This window comes from Piliocolobus tephrosceles, chromosome 21, assembly GCF_002776525.5.
Source record: "Piliocolobus tephrosceles isolate RC106 chromosome 21, ASM277652v3, whole genome shotgun sequence".
NCBI lineage: Eukaryota > Metazoa > Chordata > Mammalia > Primates > Cercopithecidae > Piliocolobus > Piliocolobus tephrosceles.
The window spans coordinates 17,294,986-17,317,239 of NC_045454.1; the positions used below are offsets into that span (position 1 = coordinate 17,294,986).

The following is a 22,254-nucleotide window of genomic DNA, read 5'->3' on the forward strand; positions in this document are numbered from 1 at the left end:
TGTTACCAATTTCTTGTGTAATCTTTCCGGTGAAGTACACACACAGACACACACACACCCAAACACACAGCAGAACAGCATGTAGGACCCATGTACAAGCATACACGTGTCTTAGCAGTCTAATTTATTTAACCAGTTCCTGTTTGAAGGAAATTCAGGTTGTTTCCAACCTCGTGCTATTACAGGTAGTCCTAGAATGAACAACTTTCCTTACACATGGGATCAATTCAGGGGTGAATTTGAAGAACATATTATTACATTACATTATTTAAGTGCAAATACTGATAATGAGTCCATTGCAGATCTGAACTAGCCTCTCCTCCAAGATGATTGGCATCCTTCAGGTGATTGATTTACACAGTGACCACCCCATTTCATAAAGGAAGTTGGACTCTTCCAGTTGGAGACTGCTGGGTCAGGGGATGCTGAGAGCTAACGTTGACTACCACCTGTGTGCCAGGAAGTGCTAAATCAACGCTCGAATCCTGAGGGCAACACCATGAAAGGCAGGGTCTTCCCATTCTTGTCTCATAAACAGATGAGGAAATGGTGGTGCAGCGAGCCCAGGGCTTATGCTGAATTGCAGAACCAGACCTGTAGCAGCCCAGCAGAGTGATTCTGTGTGGATGGTCGTCCTGAGACAAGGCCATCTCTGGACACATGCCTTCCTCTGGTAGCCCACATCAGTGGATACTAAAGCCAGATGCAAACTAGCAGTACCTGTGGCAGGTGGCCAAGGCCCGGGCCAGCCCCAGTACCCCTTTCTCCAGTGCCCAAGCCCCTGCTGCTGAGATGAGCCAAGAGTTGAGCTGCAGCCATCTCCACTCCTCCTTTGGGTATCTGACCTAACTTAGTTTGGTAAGTGCCGCAACTGTAGACCCCACTTTGAAGGCCTGTTGGGGTCCTGGAGCAGAGGAGACATTTCTCTGCAAAAGCAGGGCTAAATCTATCTTTCTCTCTCTTTTTTTTTTTTTTGTAATAGACTTTATTTTTAGAACAGCTTTATTTATTCATTTATAGACAGGGTCTTGCTCTGTCACCCAGACTGGAGTGCAGTGGTATGATCCCAGCTCACTGTAGCCTCCACCTACCAGGCTCAAGTGATCCTCTTGCCTCAGCCTCCTGAGTAGCTGGGGCTACAGGCACACGCCACCATGCTCAGCTAATTTTTTAAATTTCAACTTTTTTGAGATAGAGTCTCACTTTCTCGCCCAGGCTGGAGTGCAGTGGGGCGATCTCAGCTCACTGCAACCTCTGCCTCCCGGGTTCAAGCGATTCTCCTGCCTCAGCCTCTTGAGTACCTGGGATTACAGGCACATACCACCACGCCTAGCTAATTTTTAAATTTTTAGTAGAAATGGGGTTTCACCGTGTTAACCAGGCTGGTCTCGAACTCCTGACCTCAGGTGATTCGCTCACCTCGGCCTCCCAAAGTACTGGGCTTACAGGTGTGAGCCACTGTGCCCGGCCAATTTTTTTTTTTTTACTTGTAGAGATGAGGGCTCACTATATTGCCCCAGCTGGTCTCAATATTCCTGAGCTCACGCGATGTACTCACCTCAGCCTCCCAAAATGTTGGGATTACAGGCATGAGCCACCGCACCTGGCCTTAGAGTAGTTTTAGAATTGCAGAAAAAATTGAGAAGATAATGCAAAGAGCTGCCGTATACCCCACACTCAGTTACTCCTGAGTGGTACATTTGTCACAAATTAATGAAACAGTATCGATCCATTAGTATTAATTAAAGTCTATAGTTTATTCAGATTGCCTTAGTTTTACCTAATGTATTTTACTGTTTCAGGATCTCATATAACATTATGTTGTCAAATTTGATAACATTCTAGCTCCAGACACTTAAACATCGACAAATAAGGAGTTGTCATGTCTCCTTAGGTTCCTCCTGGCTGGGGCAGTTGCTCAGACTTTCCTTGGTTTTGATGCCTACTTTGATAGTTTTGACGAATTCTGGTCAGACATAGGATGCCCCTCAGCTGGGATTTGTCTGATATTTTTCTCATGATTACACTGGAGTTACGTGTTTTCTGGAGGAAGACCTCAAAGGGGAAGTGTCATTTCATCACATACTGAGGGTACACACTCTTCACATGATTCGCCACTGTTTTTGTTCATCTTGATCACCTGTTTGTCAAGTTTCTCCACTTTGTAAAGCTACTCTTCTTTCTCCCTTTACACCTTGTCCTCTTTTGGAAGGAATTCACTGCACAGCCCCGCATGTAAGGAGTTGGGTGGTTTATGCTCCATCCACTTCCTTGGGGGCAAGGAATTTACATAAATTATTTGAAATTCTTCTGCAAAGGAAATGTGTCTCTTCTCCTCATCTAGTAACTTATTCAGTCGTTTATTTTTATGAGTTTGCCCTCAGGGATATTTACTTTGTACTTGAGGTTATCCTCCAATATTACTTTCTTTGTTTTGTCACTCACCTTAGTCTGACTTTGGCCCTGGGGAGCTCTTTCAGTTGGTTCCAGAGCCCCTTTGACTTGTTATACCCCCATTGTTTTTGTTTTTGTGTTTGAGACAGAGTTTCACTCTTGTTGCCCAGGCTGGAGTGCAATGGAGCGATCTCGGCTCACCACAACCTCCGCTTCCTGAATTCAAGTGATTCCTCTGCCTTAGCCTCCTAAGTAGCTGGAATTACAGGTGCATACAACCAAGCCTGGCTAATTTTTGTATTTTTAGTAGAGATAGGGTTTCATCATATTGTTCAGGCTAGTCTGGAACTCCTGACCTCAGTTGTTCTGCCTGCCTCGGCCTCCCAAAGTGCCGGAATTACAGGCTGAACCACCGCACCCGGCCTTGTTTTTGTTTTTACTGTGTCCTTACTTTCAGGCTTGGAGATGCTGCAGGCTCATCTTGTATATTTCCTGCCCCAGTCCTGGAGGCAACCATTTTTCCAAGGAGCCTGCTCCTTTTAATTGCAGAACAGTGGTGGAAACCAAGATCTAGGCATGAGATGTGCTTGTTTGCTACTGGAGCCTCCCTTCTCTTTTATACTTTTTTTTTTTTTTTTTTAGACAGTCTTACTCTGTTGCCCAGGCTGGAGTGCAGTGTTGTAATCTCGGCTCACTGCAGCCTCCTCTCCTGGGTTTAACTCATTCTCGTGCCTCAGCCTCCCAAGTAGCTGGGATTATAGAGACAGGGTCTTGCTCTACCACCGAGGCCAGATTGCAGAGGCACAATTATAGCTTACTGTAGCCTTGACCTCCTGGGCTCAAATGATCCTCCTGCCTCTTGCCTGTAACTGTAGGAATTACAGGCATGAGCCATCATACCCAGTGACAACTCCACTTTAGAAAATGAAGCCTTAATATGGAACCCCAATGTGTAAATCATCCTTAAAAAGGAAAAGTGGGCTGGGCATGGTGGCTCATGCCTGTAATCCCAACACTTGGGGAGGCCCAGGCAGGCAGATCTCTTCAGCTTAGGAGTTCCAGACCTAGGCAACATGGTGAAACTCCATCTCTACAAAAAATTTAAAAATTAGCTAGGCATGGTGGCGCACGGCTATAGTCCCAGCTGCTTCGGTGGCTGAGGCGGGAGGATCACTTGAGCGCGACAGGTAGAAACTGCAGTGAGCTATGATCATGTCACTGCACTCTAGCTTGGGTGACAGAGTGAGACCCTGACTCGAAAAAATTAAAAATAAAAAAAGCAACTTATTACTATAGGTTTAAGCACTTATTTTGGATTAGTTTACGCAAACGGTACCAAATTCCAGTCCTTAAAAGGATATGAAATGAGACCATTGTGCACCCAGTAGACTGGCAAAAACCTGAAGTCTCAAGTGTTAGGGAAGATGTGGAGTAATGGGAAGATATACTTTGCTGATGGAATGTAAGTTGGTACCCACCATCTTGGAAAATAGTTTGTTAGATTGTGGTAAAAGTTGAAGGTGACACACTTTCCAACCCAGCAATTACTCTCCTAGCAATATACCCTGGAGAAACTTCCACGTACACACAAAAAGACGTGTATGAGAATGTTCATAGAAGTGCTGTTTGTAATAGCATAAATGTGGAAACAAATATCCAGCAACTGGAGAATGGGCAGATTGTGGCATAGTTGTTCCAGTTACCTAATGCATCATTAATCACCCCAAAACTTCGTGGCTTAAATTAACAATCATTTTATTATCTCTTATAGTCCCAAGGGTTGACTGGACTCAATTAGGCTGTTATCACTTGGGGGCGCTCATGTGATTTTTGTAAGATGTTGGCTGAGGTTGGTGTCCTCTTAAAACTTCCTCAGATACCTGGTGGTTAACCAGTACTGGCACTTATCTGGGGCCCAGCTTGGGCTGCCAGCCAGAATGCCTACACATGACTTCTGTCCGTGGCCTGTGCTTCCTTACAACATGGAAACTGGGTTTCAAGAAGGAGCTTCTCAAGAGCCAGAGGAAACTGTATGACCTTTTCTAACCTAGCATTGGAAGCCACAGGGCTTCATATCTGCCACAGTCGCTGGCTCACCAGATTCAGGAGGAGGCATGATAGATCCCATTTTTCAATAAGAGGAAGTCAACATCTCCTTGTAAGAAGAGCATGTGGGATGAGAACGTGCATTGTGATCATCTTGGAAAATAAGACACTAATGTTCGATGCATTATGTTTTACGTATTGGATGTGGGATAGTGTACATCAATGAAAATGAACTAATGTTGCACATATCAATGTGAATAAACCTAAACACAGAGTGAAGAAAGTAAATTGGGCCGGGCATGGTGGCTCGCGCCTGTACTCCTTGCACTTTGGGAGGCCAAAGCAGGTGGATCACTTGAGGTCAGGAGTTCCAGACTAGCCTGGCCAACATGGTGAAACCCCATCTCTACTAAAAATACAAAAACTTAGCCAGGCGTGATGGTATAGGTCTGTAATCCCAGCTGCTCAGGAGGCTGAGGCAGGAGAATTGCTTGAGCCCGGGCGGCAGACATTGCAGTGAGCCAGGATTGTGCCACTGGACTCCAGCCTGGGTGACCCAGCAAGACTCCACGTCTCCCTTCATCATATCATGTGAGGGACTCTGCCACCTGAAGGATGTGTAAGCCTGTGAAAGAGCAAGGTGTGGAGTGAGACAGTGGGGCGTCTTGTGTTTATTTTTATTTATTATTATTTTTTGAGACAGGATTTTGCTCTGTCGCCCAGGCTAGACTGCAGTGCTGCAATCTCAGCTCACTGCATCTCCGCCTCTTGGGCTCAAGTGATCCTCCCATCTCAGCCTCCTGAGTGTCTGGGACTACAGCTGTGTGCCACCATGCTTGGCTAATTATTGCAGTTTTTTGTAGAGAAGGGGTCTGCTATGTTGCCCAGGCTAGTCTTGAACTCCTGGATTCAAGCAATCCACTCACCTCGGCCTCCCAAAGTGCTGGGATTATAGGTGTGAGCCACTGCATCTGGCATAATGGTTTTTAAAGCTGAGCAGTGGGCACATGGTGTTCATTGTGTTATTTTTTATGTGTTTTTGGGCATCTCATTTTAAAAATAAGAATTCTGCTTCTACTTTGGGTCCCTCAGTCATCCAGTTCCCCTCTCCAGAGGCAGTCAGTGCTACTCGTGTTTTATGAGTTCTTCCAGAAATATGCCGTATATTTACAAACATAATTGTATTTTCTTACTCAGATGGTTACATATCTAATAGTTTTACACTTTTCTTTTTTCACTTAATATACCTTGGAGATTGTTTTATGTTAGTACATAAAGAGCTTTTAGAAAAACAGCTCTATTGAGATGTAATTCATGTGTCAGACAATTCACCCATTTAAAGTGGACAGTTCGCTGGGGCATGGTGGCTCATGTGTTTAATCCCAGCACTTTTGGAAGGCCAAGGCGGATCACCTCAGGTCAGGAGTTCGAGACCACCTTGGCCAACATGGTGAAACTCTGTCTCTACTAAAAATACAAAAATTAGTGGGGTGTGGTGGCACACGCCTGTGATCCCAGGTACTTGGGAGGCTGAGGCATGAGAATAGCTTGAACCTGAGATCGCGCCACTGCACTCCAGCCCAGGCTGGCCTTGAACTCCTGTGCTCAAATGATCCTCCTGCCTCAGCATCCCAAAGTGCTGGGATTATAGAAGTGAGGCACTGCGCCTGGCCTGTATTCCTATTTTTTTTTTTTTTTTTTGAGACGGAGTCATGCTCTGTCACCAGGCATGTATCATAGTTTCATTCCTTTATTGGCTAAATAATATTCCTTTGTATGGAGGTATTACACTTGTTTATCCATGAGTGGATGGACATTTGGGTTGTTTATACTTTGGGCTATTGTGAATAATGCTGCTATCAATATTCATGTACAAGTATTCTGTATAGACATATGTTTTCAAATCTCTTGGGTATATGCCCTAGGAGTAGAATTGTTGGGTCATATGATAATTCTATTTTCAACCATCTGAAGAACTGCCAGACCGTTTTCCATCAGCTGTATCATCTTTCATTTCCACCAGCAGTATATGAGGGTCCCATTTTCTCCACATCCTCACCAACAATTAACTAGCATCTGACTTTCTGATTATAGTTGTCCTAGTGGGTGTTAAATGGCATCTTACTGTGGTGTTGACTTGCATTTCCTGATAGCTAATGATGTTAAGCATATTTTATTTAGTGTCCTTATTGGAAAAAGCTCCCTTTGAAAATAACTGGGTATTTTGTTGCATATTCTTTTTTTTTTTTGGAGATAAGGTCGCTCTGCCACCGAGGAGCAAGTACTCTGTAAAATGTTGGGGAGGAAAGGCAACTTCAAGGGACAACTTTCCTATGATGAATTTAGGTTTAAGTGCTCTGAGCCCCTGCCTCAATTTAACACTCAAATGATGCAAAAATCAGTCCTGAATTATGCAAGGTTTAACCAAAATAAGAGAGAGAAATAGGCCAGTCACTGTGGCTCACGCCTGCAATCCCAGAACTTTGGGAGGCTGAGGCCAGCAGATCACCTGAGGTCAGAAGTTCGAAACCAGCCTGACCAACATGGAAACATGGAGAAACCCCATCTCTACTAAAAATACAAAAATTAGCCAGGTGTGGTGGCACATGCCTGTAAAACCCAACTGCTCAGGAGGCTAAGACGGGAGAATCGCTTGAACCTGGGAGTCGGAGGTTGTAGTTGAGTTGAGACCAAGCCACTGTACTCCAGCCTGGGCGACAGAGCAAGACTCTGGAAAAAAAAAAAAAAAAGTGGCTGCTGATTATGTGACTGAACCTAGTAGTGATTATCACTGGAGGAGAGATCAGAATATTCTTCAAACAAACCTGATCATTCTCAATATCCACTTGTATTTATTTGTTTGTTTGAAACATGGTCTCACTCTGCTGCCTAGGCTGGAGTGTGGTGGCATGATCACAGCTTACTGCAGCCTTGACCTCCTGGTTGGGCTCAGGTGATCCTCTTGCTTCAACCTCCCAAGTAGCTGGGACTACAGGCACATGCCCGGCTAATTTTTAAATTTTTTGTAGAGACAGGGTCTGGCCATGTTGCCCAGGCTGGTCTCAAACTCCTGGGCCTGAGCAATCTGCCTGCCTTGGCCTCCCAAAGTGCTGGGATTACAGGCGTGAGCCGCTGTGCCTTTGTTGTGTATTCTTATAAAATGTTCTATTCTGGGTGTGGTGGCTCACGCCTGTAATCCCAGCACTTTGGGAGGCAGAGGTGGGCGGATCACATGAGGTCAGGAGTTTGAGACCAGCCTGGCCAACATGGCGAAAACTTGTCTCTATTAAAAACACAAAAATTCGCCAGGTGTAGTGGCATATGTCTGTAGTTCCAGCTGTTTGGGAGGCTGAGGCATGAGAATTGCTTGAACCTGGGAGGCGGAGGTTGTAGTGAGCCAGGGTCATGCCACTGCAGTCCAACCTGGATGACAGAGTGAGGTTCTGTCAAAAAAAAAAAGTTATGTTCTATTCCTGCATGGCTATATAATGATGTATTTAACCAGTCTTATAATTATGGACACTTAAGTGTTTTCCAAGACCTTTTCCATCACAAATGGTCCCTCTTGTATATACCATAGTTTGCTCATCTGTGAACATATCCATAGGGTAAATACCTAGGACTAAAATTGCAGGGTTACAGGGAATGTCTGTATGTTTTATAAGTTTGAATTTATAACATTTGTGTATTTAAAAGTGGATATTGAGGCTAGCCACGGTGGCTTACGCCTGTAATCCCAGCCCTCTGGGAAGCTGAGGTGGGTGGATCCCTTGAACCCAGGAGTTTGCAACCAGCCAGGGCAACATGATGAAACCCGTCTCTACAAAAAATACAAGAAATGAGCCAGGCGTGGTAGTGCACACCTGTAGTCCCAGCTACTCGGGAAGCTGAGGTGGGAGGATTGACTGAGCCCAGGAGTTTAAGGCTGCAGTGAACCCTGATCACACCACTGAACTTCAGCCTGGGAGACAGAAGAGACCCTATTTTATTTATGTGCTTGTTTCAAACAAATAACAAATAAATAAAAGTGGGTATTGAGAATAATAGGTTTGTTTAAAGAACATTCTGATTTCTCCTCCAGTGATAATGGCTGGTAGGTTCAGCCACATGGTCAGCAGCCACTTTATGTCTCCCTTTTATTTTGGTTAAACTGCATAATTCAGGACTGAGTTTTGCATCAGTTTCTGTGTCAGGTTGAGGCAGGGGGCTCAGAGCACTTAAATTCAGATGGGCGCGGTGGCTTACGCCTATAATCCTAGCACTTTGGGAGGCTGAGGTGGGTGGATCAACTGAGGTCAAGAGTTCGAGACCAGCCTGGCCAACATGGCAAAACCCCATCTCTACTAAAAATACAAAAATTAGGCGGGTGTGGTGGTGCATGCCTGTATTCCCAGCTACTTGGGAGGCTGAGGCAGGAGAATCACTTGAACCGGGAACTGGAGGTTGCAGTGAGCTGAGATCGTGCCACTACACTCCAGCCTGGGTGACAGAGCACCACTCCATCTCAAAACAAAAACACCTAAATTCATCATAGCAAAGTTGTCCTTTAAAGTTGCCTTTCCGGGGCTGGGTGCCGTGGCTCACACCTATAATCCCAGCACTTTGGGAGGCTGAGGTGGGCAGATCACAAGGTCAGGAGTTCAAAACTAGCCTGGTCAATATGGTGAAACCCTGTCTCTACTAAAAATACAGAAATTAGCCCGGTGTGGTGGCAGGTGCCTGTAATCCCAGCTACTTGGGAGGCTGAGGCAGGAGAATCGCTTGAACCTGGGCAGCGGAGGTTGCAGTAAACCAAGATTGCACCACCACACTCCAGCATGAGTGACAGAGCAAGATTCCATCTCAAAAAAAAAAGTTGACTTTCTGGCTGGGCACGGTGGCTCACACCTGTAATCCCAGCACGTTGGGAGGCCGAGGCAGGCAGATCACGAGGTCAGGAGAGACCATCCTGGCTATCATGGTGAAACCCCCATCTCTACTAAAAATACAAAACATTAGCCGGGCGTGGTGGCAGGTGCCTTTAATCCCAGCTACTCTGGAGGCTGAGGCAGGAGAATTGCTTGAACCTGGGAGGCAGAGGTTGCTGTGAGCCGAGATTGCGCCACTGCACTCCAGCCTGGCGACAGAGAGAGACTCCTTCTCAAAATAAATAAAATAAATAAAGTTGCCTTTCCTCCCTCTGGACATTTTACAGAGTACTTTGTCCTAAATTATCAGTAGAGCATATCCTGGCGATCCTTAGACCTTCTTGATTGTGTGTTGTTATGAAGAGCTTGATCTTACAGCTCTGATCCACAATTTACTCAACCTCTCTTCAGTTTCCTCTTCACTGAGAGTAATAATTAGCTGGGCGTGGTCGTGGGTGACTGTAATCCCAGCTACGGGGCCAGCGGGGGTGGAGGGCTGAGGCAGAAGAATTGCTTGAACCTGGGAGGTGGAGGTTGTAGTGAGCCAAAATCGCATCACTGCACTCCAGCCAGGGTGATAGAGCGAGACACTGTCTCAAAAAAAAAAACAAAAACAAACCAAGACGAGAGTAATAATAGCACTTATCCCATGGAATGGTTGTGGGGATTAAATGAGTCGATTAGTGTGAAAGGCTTAAAACAGTACCTGGCATACAGTGTTGATACTAATTTTATCTCCGAAATTTCCTGTAATCCCAGTGCTTTGGGAGACAGAGGCAGGTGGATTGAGCTCAGGAGTTCGATACCACAACATGGCAAAACCCTGTCTCTACAAAAATACAAAACTTAGCCAGATAGGTAAATCAAGAACATGCACATGATACTTTTATCTAATGCACAATTCACATTCCAGTTTCATCAATTGTCCCAATAACGTTCCTTATTGCTGTTTTTTCTTCTGACTTGGAATCCAATTCAGGATCACACGTTGCGTTTATTTATCTTTTCCAAGACACCCTGGTAACTTAACATGTTGCGTTTAGGTGTTGTGTAAGAGCTTCCTTTTAGACAGTGAATGTTAAAATAGAATGGTCCCCCAAATTGCTCTAGGAAGACTTGATGCTTGCAAGACATAGCTGGGTTTCTGCACGGGTGGCCAGTTCATGTGGCGCCATCTCGTGGCAAGTGTGAGTAGAGTTTGTAAATCCACTGGGCAGCTGTGAAATTTTTCTGCTCTTGATGACCTGAAAAAAGATCAGGTGGTGTTAATATTATTTCAGTTTTTCCTAATAACGTGAGAGGATTTTGCTATTTCAAGTCTACCTTTGTTTTTTGAGACAGAGTCTGACTGTCTCGCCCAGGCTAGAGTACAGTGGCACGATCTTGGCTCACTGCAACCTCTGCCTCCCAGGTTCAAGTGATTCTCCTCCCTCAGCCTCCTGATTAGCTGGGATTACCGGTGCTCACCACTACGCCCAGCTAATTTTTGTGTTTTTAGTAGAGATGGGGTTTCGCCACTTTGGCCAGGCTGGTTTCGAACTCCTGACCTCAGGTGATCCGCTCTCCTCGGCCTCCCAAAGTGCTAGGATTATAGGCGTGAACCACCGCGCCTGGCCTAATTTTTTGTATTTTTAGTAGCAGGCTGGTCTCGAACACCTGGCCTCAAGTGATACGCCTGCCTCAGCTTTCCAAAGTGCTGGGATGACAGGCATGAGCCACTGTGCCTGACCAACTTGGTAAATAGACAAGTTCAGACCTGGAATAAAAATTAGTCTAGTACAGAGATTTAACCTTCCTAATCAAAACCACATTTGGTAAACAAATATTTTTTGATCCCCAAGTCCCAACTATGTGCCTGGTGTAGGGGAGCAAAAAATGGCTTCCTTCTACCCTTCTAGGTTCTTTAGGCTACATATTAAATTGACATAAGGCAGATTAACAGGAGAAAAAACTCACTTTAATTATGTAAGTATGCACAGGAGCCCCACAATATATGAGATGCAAAGAAGGGCCAGATGATTGAAGCTCCTATAGCATACTGAGCTACAGAAAAGAAGAGGAGCTTGCAGCTTCTGCGAGGTGGTGGTGACCTAAATTATGGGAGGGTGCAGGGAGGAAATCTCTGGTGAATAAAAGTTGTCTTGTTAAGCAGATTATAAGTCTCTTAGTTAAGAAAAGTTGTCCCAGAAGAGTAGATCTGGGCGTGGTGCCAACCTCCTGTCTCATCTCCTGTGATCTGAGCTCATCTTCCCTGATTGAGAAGATTCCTGGGGAGGGGATTCATGACATTGGAGTTCCTTTTGGAGGATCCATGTTTAGGCAGATAAGGGAAGGTCAGAGAAAGTCCTCTCTGCCCTTGCTGCTCCCTAGGTTCCCTCTTTTGAAGTAATCAGTATATCAAAGGGGCGTATTTTGGGATGGCATTTCTCGAACTTCTTCACTTCTCCTATCTGAAACTTCTCTAGAAGTTCCACATGCTAAAAGTTGAGTTGCTGGTGGATGAGGGAAAAATCAGATTAGTGTTTGAATAGTTTGAGACCTGGGACTAGGTCAGTCCAATTTATCAGTTCTGTCTCATTCCAGGAGGTGGTGTGGCAGGGGGGCTCCCATCATGGTCAGTCCTCTGTATGGCACAAGCAAACAGGTATTTAATAAGAGGAAACAAAAGGATAAGGTTAATGTTTGGAGCAGTCTGTAAACTAGTTTCTGAACCTGGAGGGCAGCCAATTGAGATGATTTCTAGATGTTGGGCTCAAAGCATTTTCAGCTGGAGTAGGAGCAGGCCGTGACAATTTGACACAGATTTTCCTGGTTGCAGTTTGCATCAGGGGTTCCAGTGAACTTTTTATTATCTTGTTTTTAGACAGAGCCTCGCTCTGTTGCCCAGGCTGGAGTCAGTGGCACGATCTCAGCTCACTGCAACCTCCACCTCTTTGGTTCAAGCGATTCTCCTGCCTCGATCTCCTGAGTAGCTGGGACTACGGGCATGCACCACCACACCTGGCTAATTTTTTTTGTATTTTGTATTTATATTTTTATTTATTTATTTATTTTCAGATGGAGTCTTGCTCTGTCGCCCAGGTTGGAGTGCAGTGGCACAATTTCGGCTCACTGCAAGCTCCGCCTCCCGGGTTCACACCATTCTCCTGCCTCAGCCTCCCGAGTAGCTGGGACTACAGGTGCCTGCCACCATGCCCGACTAATTTTTTTGTATTTTTAGTAGAGATGGGGTTTCACCGTGTTAGCCAGGATGGTCTCGATCTCCTGACCTCGTGATCCGCCTGCCTTGGCCTCCCAAAGTGCTGGGATTACAAGTGTGAGCCACTGCGCCTGGCCTTTTTTGTTTTTTTAGATGGAGTTTTGCTCTTGTTGCCCAGGCTGGAGTGCAGTGGCACAATCTTGGCTCACTGCAGCCTCCGCCTCCTGGGTTCAAGCAATTCTCCTACCTTAGCCTCCCAAGAAGCTGGGATTACAGGTGCCCGCCACCCCGCCCATCTAATTTTTGTATGAGATTTTGCCATGTTGCCCAGGCTGGTCTTGAACTCCTGACCTCAGGTGGTCTTCCCACCCCGGCTTCCCAAAATGCTGGGATTACAGGTGTGAACCCAGTGAACTTTCTGATTAGTTTGTATATCGGTAGGTATGAAGGTAGTCTATAAGTGTTTGTGGGTGATTTATCTGAAGTTTCTATCAAGTCTTCTAGTTTTAGCTTGCAGGGCTTCAGGAAAGGAAGTCTTAATTTCAGTAACTCCAAGTCAGAAGGGAGAAAAACTGGAAATGTTAGTTTGGAGAGTCATAGCCAGACATTTGAGGAAACTGGAAGAATTCAGGATCCACTCAAGTTTCCAGGTAAATAACAAACCCTCCAAAACAATGAACTAGAATCTAATAACGGATACACTATAGTTTTCTTCTGAAACATAATTTTTCTCTGTACAGTCACCCCCATTTCTGCTAAACACAATCACAATCACAATTTGTTGCCAGGAGTGGTGGCTCATGCCTGTAATCCCAGCACTTTGGGAGCCGAGGCAGGAGCAGATTGCTTTAGTCCAGAAGACCAGCCTGGGCAATGTGGCAAAACCCCATCTCTACAAAAAATACAAAAAAATCAGACGTGGTGGCACACGAAATACAAAAAAATTAGACGTGTTGGCACACGCCGGTAGTCCCGACTACTCAGGAGGCTGACCTCAGAAGGATCATCTGAGCCTGGGAGGTGGAGGCTGTAGTGAACGGTGCTCCTACCACTGTACTCCAGCCTGGGTGATAGAGCAGAAGACCCTGTTTCAAGAAAAAAAAGATGAATTTGTTGCAAAATAAGGTTGGTCTCTTATTAAACTTGGCCTGATTGTTTATGTAAGAGCAGTAAGAATAATGATTGATTGTAAAGGTTCTTTTCTTTTTTCTTTTTTTTTTGGAGACAAAGTCTTGCTCTGTCGCCTAGGCTGGAGTGCAGTGGTGCATTCTTGGCTCACTGCAACCTCTGTCTCCTGGGTTCAAGCGATTCTCCTGCCTCAGCCTTCTGAGTAGCTGGGATTACAGGGGCCCACTACCTGCCCGGCTAATGTTTTGTATTTTTAGTAGGGACGGGGTTTCTCCACGTTGACCAGGCTGTTTTCCAACTCCTGACCTCAAGTGATCCGCCTGCCTTGGCCTTCCAAAGTGCTGGGATTACAGGCATGAGCCACTGCACCTGGCCCAGATTGGACCTTTTTTTTTTTTTCTGTTTTTCCTAGACAGAGTCTTGCTCTGTCACCCAGGCTGGAGTGTAGTAGAGTGATTTCGGCTCACTGCAACCTCCGCCTCCCAGGTTCAAGTGATTCTCCTGCCTCAGCCTCCTGAGTAGCTGGGACTACAGGCGTGCACCACCATGCCCAGGTAATTTTTGTATTTTTAGTAGAGATGGGGTTTCTCTGTGTTGGGCAGGCAAAGCCTCTCAGGCCAGGCGCAGTGGCTTACGCCTTCAATCCCAGCACTTTGGAAGGCGGGCGAATCATGAGGTCAGGAGTTCGAAACCAGTCTGACCAACATGGCGAAACCCCATCTCTACGAAAAATACAAACATTAGCCAGGCATGGTGGTGGGTGCCTGTAATCCCAGCTACTTGGGAGGCTGAAGCAGGAGAATCACTTGAACCTGGGAGGTGGAGGTTGCAGAGAGCCGAGATTGCGCCACTGCGCTCCAGCTTGGGCGACAGAGTGAGACTCTGTGTCAAAAATAAATAAATAAATAATAAAAGCCTCTCAAGGTTATGGAGCCAGGGACTTGCCATCAAACTATGCCTATGGCACTATAATACTGTAGGTATTAAAAAAAAGTTACAATCCATCAGCTCAGTCCCATGTAATTCTTATTGTTCTTGATGTTGAGTTAGCAGGATTTCTTTTTTTTTTTTTTCTGAGACAGAGTCTCACTGTTACCCAGGCTAGAGTGCCTCAGCTCAGTGTAACCTCCACCTCCCGGGTTAAAGCGATTCTTGTGCCTCAGCCTCTGGAGTAGCTGGGATTACAGGTGTGCACCACCACATCCAACTAATTTTTGGGTGTGTGTGTGTGTGTTTTTAGTAGAGACACGGTTTCTCTAGGTTGGCCAGGCTGGTCTCAAACTCCTGGCCTCAAATGATCTGCTTGTCTGGGCCTCCCAAAGTACTGGTATTACAGGTGTGAGCCACCGCGCCTAGCCAAGTCAGCAGTTTTCTGAGTCCAGTTTTTCCACTACAGTTCTGGAAATTCTTACCCAGTCCAGTGTTGACCTTCTATTCCAGACTACTTGTCAGAGTCATCTTGAAGCAATTTGGGGCAATAGCTGATTGCAAATGCTTTTAGAGAAGTAACAAAACACTATCGATGAGCAAGACAGAATGGCCATGGTTTAAAAATCTGATGAGAGTTCATTATGACCAGCAATTGACAAGGAAACCTGGTTATTTCTGTGGCAAAAATCATGTTAACATAGTAACAAAAATATGACATAACATTAGATTTCTAGGAATCTCATAATTTTTAGAACATTCATATCAGTAACATATCCAGAAATATAACTTATTTATTTTTTTTTTTGAGATGGTGTCTAGCTGTGTTTGCCCAGGCTGGAGTGCAGTGGCGCGATCTCGGCTCACCGCAACCTCCGCCTCCCAGGTTCAAGTGATTCTCCTGCCTCAGGCTCCTAAGTAGCTGGGATTACAGGTGCCCGCCACCACGCCCAGCTAATTTTTGTATTTTTAGTAGAGATGGGGTTTCACCGTGTTGGCTAGGCTGGTCTGGAACTCCTGACTTCATGATCCATCCGCCTCGCCCTCCCAAAGTGCTGGGATTACAAGCATGAGCCATCGCACTTGGCCATAAACTTATTAAAAAATGGTTTTTTATCACCCTCATCACCTCCTACCCTGGGTTCATAAATATAACTTAATGTTTAGTATCAGTTGTTATTTGACAATGTTTCCCATTTAATTTAACATTTCAAATAAGCCTAATTAGTCTAATGTCTCTCTCTTTTTTGAGATGGAGTTTCGCTCTGTCACCCAGGCTGGGATGCAATGGCGTGATCTCGGCTCTCTGCAACCTCCACCCCCCGGGTTCAAGCGATTCTCCTGCCTCAGCCTCCCAAGTAGCTGGGATTATAGGCTCCTGCCACCATGCCTGACTAATTTTTTTTTTTTTGTATTTTTAGTAGAGATGGGGTTTTGCCATGTTGGCCAGGCTAGTCTTCAACTCCTGACTTCATGATCCACCTGCCTCGACCTCCCAAAGTGCTGGGATTACAGGCATGAGCCACTGTGCCTGGCTAATGTCTCTCTTTTTCAAGGTGAGAAACGCATCTTTTGAGCTTTCCAGGGGCTCAACTGGCAAATTCCAAAGTTAATTCAAGGTCAAAAGACTGAATTTAGAATTTGATTTTAGGAAGTTTGTAAAAAATGTAAAAAAAGTCTTAAAACAGTTGATTAGTGCTTGCTTTGGCAGCACATATACTAAAGTTGGAACGATACAGAGAAGATTAGCATGGCCCCTGTGCAAGGATAACTCGCAAATTCATTAGCCCTTCCATATTTTTTAAAATTAAGAAAAGAAAAAAGGAAAACATTTGATTACGTAGGATCTCAGGTAACTATTAATTTAGGTCACTAATAATTAGTCTGGTTACCAGAGTAATTATTGAATGATATAGTGATCTGAGATCCTATTTAATCAACTCTTCATTTTATAATCATTTAATATTTTATTTAAATATTTAATGAGCATTTAATATTTATTAATATTCATTTCATAATCACCAGGGTAATTATTAAAAGGCTTCAAAGGCAAATAGAGAAAGTTACATAGTTGTAAAAAATATATATATTAGCTCTCTTTTTTTTTTTTTGGAGACAGAGTCTCGCTCTGTTGCCCAGGCTGGAGTGCAGTGGCATGATCTCGGCTCACTATAAGCTCCGCCTCACGGGTTCATGCCATTCTCCTGCCTCAGGCTTCCGAGTATCTGGGACTACAGGCGCCCGCCACCACGCCTGGCTAATTTTTTTTGTATTTTTAGTAGAGACGGGGTTTCACCATGTTAGCCGGGATGGTCTGATCTCCTGACCTTGTGATCCGCCCGCCTCGGCCTCCCAAAGTGCTGGGAAAATTATTTTGATAAGACAGGTTTTTTAAGGCAGATTACTTAAAAGATGAAAAAGAAAATCACTCTTTCTTATCAATACTACAAGAAAATGTTGCATTTTAAAATATAATACCAAATTCTAGTTTTGCATCAGTGTACCCTTGATATTAAGGGTCATTTTTAAGACATAATAAATTCACTCAATTTTGGTCAGTTTGACCACAAAAGATTCTCTCTTTCCAACTTTTATATGCATTCAGTTTTACCTATATCTTTTCTTCCTTCCTTCATTCTGCAACAACTTCTAAACTCGGCAAAGTCATTTTTCCTCAACAAACGCCCCCCCACATCTTCATACCTCGTAACATCTTACTTTCCTTGTACACTTTGCATACAGAATCACTTATAGTAGTTTTAATTATATATTAGAGTTTTAGCAACTCTACAGTGAAAACCTAGGAAGTCAGCGATTTTGAACTGTCATGTGCTAACATTTTATGAAGACACATAATTTCTAGAAACGTGTTTTCGCGCAGAACAGTTTTTCAGTATGAAACAGGACATATTTACCTATGGACCCTAATATATTATTTCTTTCTATAAATTTTAAGAAGCCGAAGGTAAATAAACTTGTGCCTGTCTGTGTTCAGCAATGAATGCTTCAGTATTTTGTTTTATTTGGAAATGACCTGGATATTTAATGAATATCTGCCATCCAGGGGTATAGTTACCCAGGAGGTTGGGAAACCTTTTGAAAGAGATATTTATAAACCACAATCATTTTTTCTTTTTTTTTGAAACAGTGTTTCACTCTTATTGCCCAGGCTGGAGTGCAATGGCGTGATCTCAGCTCACTGCAACCTCTGCCTCCCAGGTTCAAGCATAAAGCACAGTTGTTGTTGAAAATTTCATTTATAAACTTTGGTCCTATTTACATTTATTTATTTCACATGTTCTTAACAATTATGCTTAGATTAGTCATGGAAGTTTCATGAGACATTAGACAAAGTCAGCTCTCCCAAGTCATTTCCTTACTCACCCTTTTTTTTTTTTTTTGAGACATTGTCTCACTCTGTCACCCAAGCTGGAATGTAGTGACAGGATCTTGGTTCACTGCAAACTCTGCCTCTGAGTTCAAGCCATTCTCCTGCCTTAGCCTCCTGAGTTGCTGGGATTACAGGTGTGCACCACCAAACCCAACTAATTTTTTTTTTTTTTTTTGGAGATGGAGTCACGCTGTGTCACTCGACCCGGAATGCAGTGGCGCGATCTCTGCTCACTGCAACCTCCACCTCTCAGGTTCAAGCAATTCTCCTGCCTCAGCCTTCTGAGTAGCTGGGACCACAGGTGCCCGCCACCACACCAGGCTAATTTTTTTGTGTTTTTGTTTTGAGATGGAGTCGCACTCTGTTGCCCAGGCTGGAGTGCAGTGGCGCAATCTTGCCTTACTGCAGCCTCTGCCTCCCGGGTTCAAGCAGTTCTCTGCCTCAGCCTCCAGAGTAGCTGGGATTACAGGTGCCTGCCACCACGCCCAGCTAATTTTTGTATTTTTAGTAAAGACGGGTTTTCACCATCTTGGCCAGGCTGATCTTGAACTCCTGACCTCGTGATCCACTCACCTTGGCCTCCCAAAGTGTTGGGATTACAGCCATGAGCCACCGCGCCTGGCTAATTTTTTTGTATTTTTAGTAGAGACTGGGTTTCACTCTGTTGGCCAGGCTGGTCCTGTACTCCTGACTTCAAGTAATCTGCCCACCTTGGCCTCCCAAAGTGCTGGGATTACGGGCATGAGCCACTGTGCCTGTCCCTGCTATTCACCATTTTTACATCAAATGCATGTCAGGCAGCCATCACTTAAGCAAGGACCATAACATGAAATACATGTATAGGGTTTTTTGGGTTTTTTGTTTAATTTTTTTTTTTTTTTTGTAAATCAGAACACAGAGCTGTTTTTCATTAAACCAACAATATTAAACTAGTTTTATTTACCAAAGATGTACCCAAGTCATGTGAACCTGAAAAGCATTTGGATTACTTCCTATGTTTCCAGTAGTTTTAGGCATACAGTCATCCACTGCATAACGATGTTTAATGAATGATGCACCACATAGATGATGGTGGTCCCATAACGTTGAAATGGAAATGCCCTCTACAAGTGCACCCCTTTTATCTTTTTTTTTTTTTTTGAGATAGGGTCTCGCTCTGTTGTCCAGGCTGGAGTGCAATGGTGCGATCTCAGCTCATTGCAACCTCTGCCTCCTAGGTTCGAGCAATGATCTTGCCTCAGCCTCCCAAGTAGCTGGGATTACAGATGCCCGCCACCACACCCAGCTAATTTTTGTATTTTTATTAGAGATGGGGTTTCACCATGTTGACCAGGCTGGTCTTGAACTCCTAACCTCAGGTGATCCACCTGTCTCAGCCTCCCAAAGTGCTGGGATTACAGGTGTGAGCCACCATGCCCGGCCCACATTTATCTTTTATTTTTTTATTTTTTTTATTTATTTATTTTTTTTTTTGAGACGGAGTCTTGCTCTGTCGCCCGGGCTGGAGTGCAGTGGCCGGATCTCAGCTCACTGCAAGCTCCGCCTCCCGGGTTTACGCCATTCTCCTGCCTCAGCCTCCGGAGTAGCTGGGACTACAGGCGCCCGCCACCTCGCCCGGCTAGTTTTTTTTGTATTTTTAGTAGAGACGGGGTTTCACCGTGTTAGCCAGGATGGTCTGGATCTCCTGACCTCGTGATCTGCCCGTCTCAGCCTCCCAAAGTGCTGGGATTACAGGCTTGAGCCACCGCGCCCGGCTCACATTTATCTTTTATTGTACCTTTTCTATGTTTAATATAAACACTTGGCCAGGCATGATGGCTCATGCCTGTAATCCCAGCATTTGGGAGGCCGAGGCAGGCAGATTGCTTGAGGTCAGGAGTTCGAGACCAGCCTGGTCAACATGGCGAAACCCTATCTCTACCAAAAATACAACAAATTAGCCAGGCATGGTGGTGTGCACCTGTAATCCCAGCTACTTGGGAGGCTGAGGCAGGAGAATTGCTTGAATCCAGGAGGCAGAGGTTGCAGTGAGCCAAGATGGTGCCACTCACTCCAGCATGGGTGACAGAGCAAGACTTGGTCTCAAAAACATAAAAACAAGCAAACAGCATTGTGTTATAATTGCCTTCGGTATTCAGTACAACAACATGCGGTACAAGTTTATAGCAATAGACTATAACTTACAGCCTAGGTATATAGTAGGCTATGTGATCTAACTTTGCATAAATATACTCTCTGATGTTCACAGAATGACAAAATTGCCTAATGAAGGAATTTCTCAGAACATATTCTCATCATTAAGTGACATGTGACTATATTTAATTTACACTAGTGGTCCAGGCATGGTGGTTCATGCCTGTCATCCCAGCACTTTGGGAGGCCAGGGCAGGAGGATCACTTGAGACCAAGAGTTTAAGAGCAGCCTGGGCAGCATGGCAAGACCCTGTCTCTACAAAACTAAAAAAATTAGCCAGGAGTGGTGGCACATGCCTGTAGACCCTGCTACTTGGGAGGTTGAGGTGGGAGGATCACTTGAGTGCAGGAGGCAGAGGCTGCAGTGAGTGGTGATTGCGACGCTGCGCTCCATCCAGCCTGGGTGACTCAGCAAGACTCTGTCTCAATAAATAAATACATAAATAAGTAATCTGGGTCAGGCACGGTGGCTCATGCATGTAATCCCAGCACTTTGGGAGGCCGAGGCGGGCGGATCACCTGAGGTCAGGAGTTCGAGACCAGCCTGACCAACATGGTGAAACCTCGTCTCGACTAAAAATACAAAAATTATCCGGGTATGGTGGTGGGTGCCTGTAATGTCAGTCACTCAGGAGGCTGAGGCAGGGAGAATCGCTTGAACCTGGGAGATGGAGGTTGCAGTGAGCTGAGATCACGCTATTACACTCCAGTCTGGGTGACAGAGCGAGACTCTGTCTCAAAAAAAAAAAAAAAAAGTAATCTGATTTCTGCTTTTAATCTTGCTAGAGGAGTCTCTATGACTAGCTGTTATACCCTTTTCTGTCCTCTTTTCCTCTTGATCTTTTCCATAGGTACCGATAAGACAGCTGTTTAGGCCGAGCACGGTGGCTAATCCCAGCACTTTGGGAGGCTGAGGCAGGCGGATCACAAGGTCAGGAGTTCAAGACCAGCCTGGCCAACATGGTAAAACCCTGTCTCTACTAAAAATACAAAAATTAGCTGGGTGTGGTGGCGGGCACCTATAATCCCAGCTACTCGGGAGGCTGAGGCAGGAGAATCATTTGAACCCAGGAGGCGGAAGTTGCAGTGAGGCAAGATCAAGCCATTGCACTCCAGCCTGGGCGACAGGGTGAGACTCCATCTCAAAAAAAAAAAAAAAAAGAAAGCAAAGACCTTTGTTGCTACAGGCATTAAGGATAGTGTTTGTGTAAATGGTGTCTCCAGTCTCCCACGACACTCACTGACCCACTAATCTGTGACACCAAGCAAGCACTACTGGGATTCGACTTTCCTAGTACTGTCAATTAAAGGTTGAGACAACAAAGCCCTTGCGGATTGGGATGGCTATTGGGACCAAACTCTCTTGAGAGCTGGCACGGTTGGACAAAGAGAATGCCGCTTGTCACTCAGCACTGTGGGCTTCCAGCCTATTTGACTGGCTGGCCGGCACAAACCGACACGTGCACCCTCAGCTGGCAGAGGCCAGAGTGTTCTCACTGATGGAAAAGCCAAACTCTCAGGACACAAAACAAGACCCAAGGAGCACCTCATCTGGTTTTTGTCTTGGGGACCCATAGCAAAATTAGTCTGAACAGACGTTGGTCTGCTGAGAAGTGTGAACTCACCAGTCTTTGAGGCTTGTGTTCTTGTCCTATGATTCTCTTCTCTTTGACACGACACAAAAGACACAGACATAGGAAAATAATGACCATCTCTGGGAGGAGAGGAATCAGAAAACAAGAATACCGCCCTCCACCACCAAAAAAAATAACCAAACAAAAAGCCAGAGTTATTATACAAGAACTAGTTTGTACACATTTTCTCCTGCTAATCCAAACTTAGAAAAGGGAAAAAGACAAAGAGACCCTTCCCTATCTTGCTTCCGCTGGGCTCTACAGGCAGAGATCTGGGGGGCTAATGTGGTAGGAAACCTTAGCTATGGCCAGTGTTTGGTCAGGCATGCCAGGAGCCTGCTGCTGAAGCAGTCTCAGCGTAAAAAGTGAGAGATGCCCCACGTTGGGCACCAGAAACTGGAAGGTTATGAAAAATGGCTTCCCGATACCTGTTTT

The 22,254-nt window shown here is 45.0% G+C and overlaps 1 non-coding gene across 1 annotated transcript; it reads left to right on the forward strand.

Moving 5' to 3' along the window:
- The first annotated feature begins 16,296 nt into the window (after nucleotides 1-16,296).
- On the forward strand, nucleotides 16,297-16,403 carry LOC111554150. Its single transcript, XR_002735163.1, has one exon. It is a non-coding gene; the product is annotated as a U6 spliceosomal RNA (small nuclear RNA).
- Nucleotides 16,404-22,254: the final 5,851 nt, after the last annotated feature.